This window comes from Alexandromys fortis, unplaced genomic scaffold (genome assembly GCF_014885135.2).
Source record: "Alexandromys fortis isolate MF-2015 unplaced genomic scaffold, M_Fortis_MF-2015_v1.1 scaffold_218, whole genome shotgun sequence".
NCBI classification, from domain to species: Eukaryota; Metazoa; Chordata; class Mammalia; order Rodentia; family Cricetidae; genus Alexandromys; species Alexandromys fortis.
The window spans coordinates 326,261-332,491 of NW_026068112.1; positions in this window are offsets into that span (position 1 = coordinate 326,261).

Sequence of the window (6,231 nt, forward strand, 5' to 3'; positions counted from 1 at the left end):
AACCCTCTCTCCAGTGCAGAATTTTGCTTTTTATGCTTGAGTTCCTGGTGAGTGTCTACACAAGCTGACAAAGAGGACTTAGTGGGCAGAACATGAAGGAACTACTCTTGTAAAAACATTCTTCCAATTTATTCAGTAAAGTTCTTAAATGGTGTGGTCAAAGGATTAAAAAACTAGAGATTAACTTTGTCTCTAAAGTAAGAAATCAATTTCCAACAACTTTAGGTCTTCCAAATCAGAACAAGCTTCCTGTCAGTTACTGAATTCAGCACTATCACGGCACAGTCCAGCAGAGGCTGGGTGATTTCACCAGATGTGTTGAGAAGGGATGCATACATGAGGCTAGATATTAGATATTAGACTCGATATTATCCTCCAACCTTCAGCACTCTTAAAATGCTGTCATTTTAAACACACGAGCTTGTGACAGTTATGAATGGTAATACTAGGACTCAGATATAACTCATGATTTAACAAAATGCATACAAAATCATATTTTTTTCAAGCTTAAGAGCTATTAAAGTTTATTTTAGTAAATGTCTCTGCACCTAGATGGCTTACTCTCTAAGAGCTGAAAATACAGAAGTCTTTCCAAAGTCAGGTTTGCAATGACAAAATAAATTTATCCATTGCTTGTTTGAAGTTCAAGGACACGTGGGCAAGGAAAATGGCAACGACACAATATATGCCTTCTAAAATATACTCCATGTACTTCTTTTCACAAGGGGGGAAATGAGTTTAAAATATGAAGCAAGGTAAGCCAGTCATGAGGCAGGCCTGTAATCCCAGCATTGGGGAGGGACAGAGGCAGGAGGATTGCTAACAGGTTCACAGCCTTGACGGAAGCCTACAAAACTGGGAGTCAGCATCACCTTTGTCATTTTTAAGTTGATCCTCTCCGACTTTTGTTATATAAATAAAAAAAACTGATTAATGCAAAATCAAGTATTACCAGGTTCAGATTTCAAATCCCAGTTTTTTTAAAAATATTTATTTATATTTATTTATCCTCAGCCTTCATCCTTCAATGATGAATCCTGTCTCCCACAATAGCCTTAATGTGGAGTACCCCTCACTGCACATGCATGGAATNCCAGAAGAGGGCGCCGGACCTCTTTACAGATGGGTGTGAGCCACCATGTGGTTGCTGGGAATTGAACTCAGGACCTTTGGAAGAGCAGGCAATGCTCTTAACCACTGAGCCATCTCTCCAGCCCCCTCAAATCCCAGTTTTAAAAGAGTTAACATTTATTTGTCCTTAATCTAAAATTTTAAGCTCGGCTTCATGAGCATGAGCATTCCTGTAATCCTAACACTTGGGAAGCTGGGACAAGAGGACTGTGAACTGTAGTCTGTCTGGGCTACATGGTGAGATTCTACCTCAACCCCTCCCCTCCAAAACTTAAAAAAAAATTTAAATAGTGGCACAAGCCTGTCATCCTAGCCCTTGGAAGACAAAGGCAGGAGGGGGATCACAAGTTCAAGGCCAGGCTGGGATCATAGTAGATTCTTATCTCACAAGCAATAAACTCCAAAGTCCAGGTCAGCCTGGTTTGCTCTGGTTTTCATACTTGTGGCCCCTCCTCTCCCGTCCTTCTCTAAACAATTGGTCTGACTAGATTAGAAAAGGAAACAATTAAAATCCAGCCACCCCTCAGCTTTCAGGTCGTATTTAGGCAACTGTGTTGGTGAGACTTCACAGATGTGGCTTCCCTGACACAATCTCACAGTGACTCCTGTTCCTCTGGATATCAGTCTTTTGAGGCATCTTCTGCAGTCTGATGTTCTCTGAGCCTTAGATACAGGAGTTGTGTTCCCCAGACTAAGAACTACAGGCAGCTAAAGAATTCTAGGAGCCGGGGAAATAGGCTTCCCTATAGAAGCAATCCCAAATGTCCTCTCCAATATCATCAAGTGGTCAGCCCTGAAAACATACACGAAAGTAACGTTATACACGCTGAGCATATTGTATTCATAAATTAGGAGTGTGTGTGTGTGTGTGTGTGTGTGTGTGAACAACAAAAGAAAGAGGCCATGAACTTGAGAGAAAGCAAGAGAGGGTATGCGGGAGGGATTGGATGGAGGGAAGGGAAAAAATGATGCAATTATATTTTAATTTCAAAAGATAAAAATCATTAATTAGACAACTGGCCTTTTCAAAGTTGCAGCCAGGTGGCATCCGGGTGATCTATTAGCAGTTCACAGTAACACTGAAGGGGAAAGGCAGTCTCCCCCAGACAGCTTGCCTTTCTGCCAACTGTCACAGCCTCCGGTGACATCTGCCTACTCACGGCCTCCAAAGGCCTGCTAACCCTTCCATCTCCCACTGAGAGCACGGTAAAGTCTTCGGCTTTTCCTACACCCTCAGCTCAGCCCCCGCTGCTGACTTCCAGAGTCATTCTCTCTGAACCCTAACAGGCGCCCAGCAGAGCCTCGCACAGTCCGGTGTGTCCTCTCTGCTGCTCTGGAGGACTCCCTCTACTGCTCTGGAGGACTCAGCTGCAGCTGTCCTGGCCACTTTCCTGGCCTGCGAACAGCCCGCACCACCCACCGCAGGGATTTTTTTTTAGGGGCTATCCCGATCACCCAGAATGCTTTTCGCTTTTTAATTTTTATTTTTTAAGCGTATTGTTGTTTTGCCTGTATGCATGTCTTTGCACCACATACATGCATTACCTGCTGAGGTCAAAAGAGGGGATGGGACCCCCTGAAATTGGCATTACAGGTGATTGTGAGCCGCTGTGTGGTGCCGAGAACAACCTGGGTCATTTTCAAGAGCAGCAAGAGCTCTTAGTCACAGAGCCGCTCACTGCTCCAGCCACCAACCACGGCAAGCTTCCATCTGGAACCCACGTAGGTATTGCCCACATAGCTTCAAATGACTTTGTGAATACTTACTTAATTCATTAATTTTTTTTTTTCAAGACAGGGCTCCCTTATGTTGCTACCAGACAGTCTGGAATTCTTGGGCTCAGGCCATCTCCCCGCTTCAGGCTCCTAAGCTCAGACTGCAGCCCCATAGCCCTGGGCAGCGCTAAATACCCTATTTATACCTGGGAACTGTGTTCATTCAATACTCTCTCTATGTCCCTCCATGAATCTGCTTCCCTCTGTAGAATTTATCGCCATATAATTAGCACATATTTTATTTATTGTCTGCTTTCCCCCACAAGACGGAGTTGTGTGGGGCTAGGCATGTCTGTATTCTGTTTGCAGTTAGACTCCCATGGCTGCTAGCGCACACAGTGTTCAGCAATGCTTACTGAATAAACGAGCGTCCTCTGCAAATCCGGTAATCATTGTCAACAGTAACACAAGGTAACACAAGCACGTAAGGAATAGAACAGAAAAGGAAAAAATTCCTCTCAGTTTACGCCTCTTCATTCAATTAAAAGTGGTGGCACTTAATTAAACATTTGTGTAAGAATCAGCAAACCGGCTCTTCGGTTCCTTACTCGCTGAAGTCTTGCTGCCCCAACCTGAACTCCAGAGGCAATCCCCATATGCCTCTAGTGGAGGGGCACCGTCCTACAGTCATGCAGTCTACAAACTCGGGCTGGGGCCGGGGATCAGTTGGGAGAATGCTAGCCTGCCAGCCTACCATGCCCAAGGCCCCAGGTTGTGTCCCCAGCACCACATAAACTGGGCACGGTGCACACGCGGGTAGCCCTAGTATTTAGTAAGTAGACACAGAAGACCCTGAGTTTAAGGTCCTCCTCAGCTAGTAAGTCTGAGGCCAGCCTGGGTTACGTGAAGCCCTAAAAGAAGATGATGAATTCCACTAGGAATCAGAGAAGAAGAGGAGCTGGAGAGAAGCTCAGTGAGTAAAAGCACTGGCTGCTCTTCTAAAGGGTAGGTTTGATTCCAAGTACCCATCTTGGGCAGTTCAAAATCCCTTGTATCTCAAGCTCAAGGGAACCTAATGCCTTCTGGCTTCTTCTGACATCCACAGGCACGCGCGCGCGCACACACACACACACAAACTTTAAAGCAATTAAATAACGGCAAAGGCCTACTGAGATAAATTCCTCTAAAGCTGGTACAGACATGGCCGCAGGACGGACCATCCATCGGGCCACCTCCCAGCTCAGCCTTCTTTTCACCCTATCATGATAAATGTGCTTTCACAACCAGAGCCCGGGCGGTCTACACCCAGCACCCAGGCTCCCATCGCCAGGGCATTAAGTCTGATTTCCCAATAGCCTTCCTAAGCTCAGGCATGGCGAGCTTGAATGCTACTTTGTACGTTCAACAGTAACGGAAAGTTTGGAAGCAGAGAAACTCAGATTCACTGTTTGTACCACGAACAGGGAAGCTGCCATTCGCAGTAAAATCACTCAGGTATTCCTAAGAGTTCTGGTATCAGGTGAAAAATCCAGTTTTCCTGGGCATGGTGGTGCACGCCTTTAATCCCAGCATTAATAATAGGGAGGCAGGGGTAGGCAGATCTCTGTGAGTGTGAGGCCAGCCTGACCTACAAAAACGAGTTCCAAGACAGCTAGGGCTGTTACATAGAGAAACCCTGTCTTGAATAACCAAAAAGAATAAAATTCAGTTTCATCCCTTAGTAGAAATAATCTTAGCTGATCCAAGCATCTATTCTCATTTTTAATATAAAAATGTTATTAATTATTTGAAACTTTCATACAATATATTTTTGTTTTATTTTCCATCATTTTGATTTTTTCATTTTTAAAAAAGAAAACTATATATTTTCAAAAACAAAAGGTTGTATGTAATAAATACATATAATTTTGTCAACTAAAAATAAGGAAAAATTTAAAAAACAAAAGGGGATCTCGGTGTACGGGGGGGGGGGGGGGGACACACCTTAAATTCCAGCATTTTGGAGGCAGAGGCAGGTAGATCTTTTTGAGTTCAAGGCCAGCTTAGTCAACCTAAAACGTTCCGGGCCAGCCAGGACTACATAGAGGGGCCCTGTCTCAAAAACAAAAAGGGGAGGCGGAAGATGATAAAGGGACCGCTTAAGTCTGAGGTGCTTAGGAAAGGGCCTGGTAAGGTCTCCTTGTTTGCTTTCGTTACTGTGATAAACACCATGACCAAAAGGAAAGGTTTAGTTTAACTTACAGCCATCAGTCCATCAGGACGGAAAATCAGAGCAGGAATTCAAAGAAAAAACATGGAGGAGGCAGGAACTGACGCAGAGACAGACCGTGGAGGAAAGGTGCTTGCTGCCTTGCTGGCTTGAACCCAGGACCACCTGCTCAGGGGTGGCCCCGCCCACAGTGGGCTGAGTCCTCTTCCATCAATCATCAATCAGGAAAATGCCCCACAGACTTGCCTGTAAACCAATCTGATGGAGACACCTTCTAAATCGAAAGTCCCTCCTCCCACATGACTCTAGTTTGTGTCAAGTTAACGAAGATCTAAGCAGCACAGTTTCACACTGAGATACGCGGGCAGAGAGTGCAGCCAGGGACAACAGAAATTATACCAGCCTGCCCCTTGCTGTCTCTCAGATGGGCTTCATCAAACAGAGCTTCCCAACTAGAACACTTCTAGGTTAGATAGAATCTCGCAGAAATTATTTTATCCAACATTTAGGAAACTAAAATATATATAGCCATCAATAAATGCAAAAAAAAAAAAAAAGCAATAGGATTCAAAGCTACAAACAGATCAGGTGGGCAGAGCAGGTCACGCTATAATCCCATCTCCTCTGTAGGCTAAAGCTAGAAGATCATTTAAACCCCGGAGTTTAAATTCAGGCTGGGCAATGTAGTAAAGACTAAGAGCAAGAGCAAAACAAGAGACAGATTATATTACATTTATGTATTCTACTCTGACTAAAACAATGCCTTTCCTTCATTCATCTGAGCACGGGTCACGGACGGCACCCAGTTTTGTTATTATCTTCTTTGTAGTCCAAGGGCGCCCTCTGCCTTAGTATTGAAAGAAATCCAAAGTTAAAGAGAGCGGATGTTTTCTCAAACACACACACACACACACACACACACACACACTTTATCTACTGGGGGCGCCGGTACTAATGTATTTGTTCCATTGTACACATGTGGGGACCAGAGGCTAGCTTGCAGGAATCGGATCTCGCCTTCTACCAGGTGGGACCCAGGGATATAAGTATAGTTGTACACAGGCAGAACAAAGAGATGCAGCGAGACCCCTAGCGGAGGAGCCATCCCACCAGCCCTCACGGAAATTCTTACTCAACAGCTTCTGAGATCAGTCCAGAGGTCGGTCAGGAATATA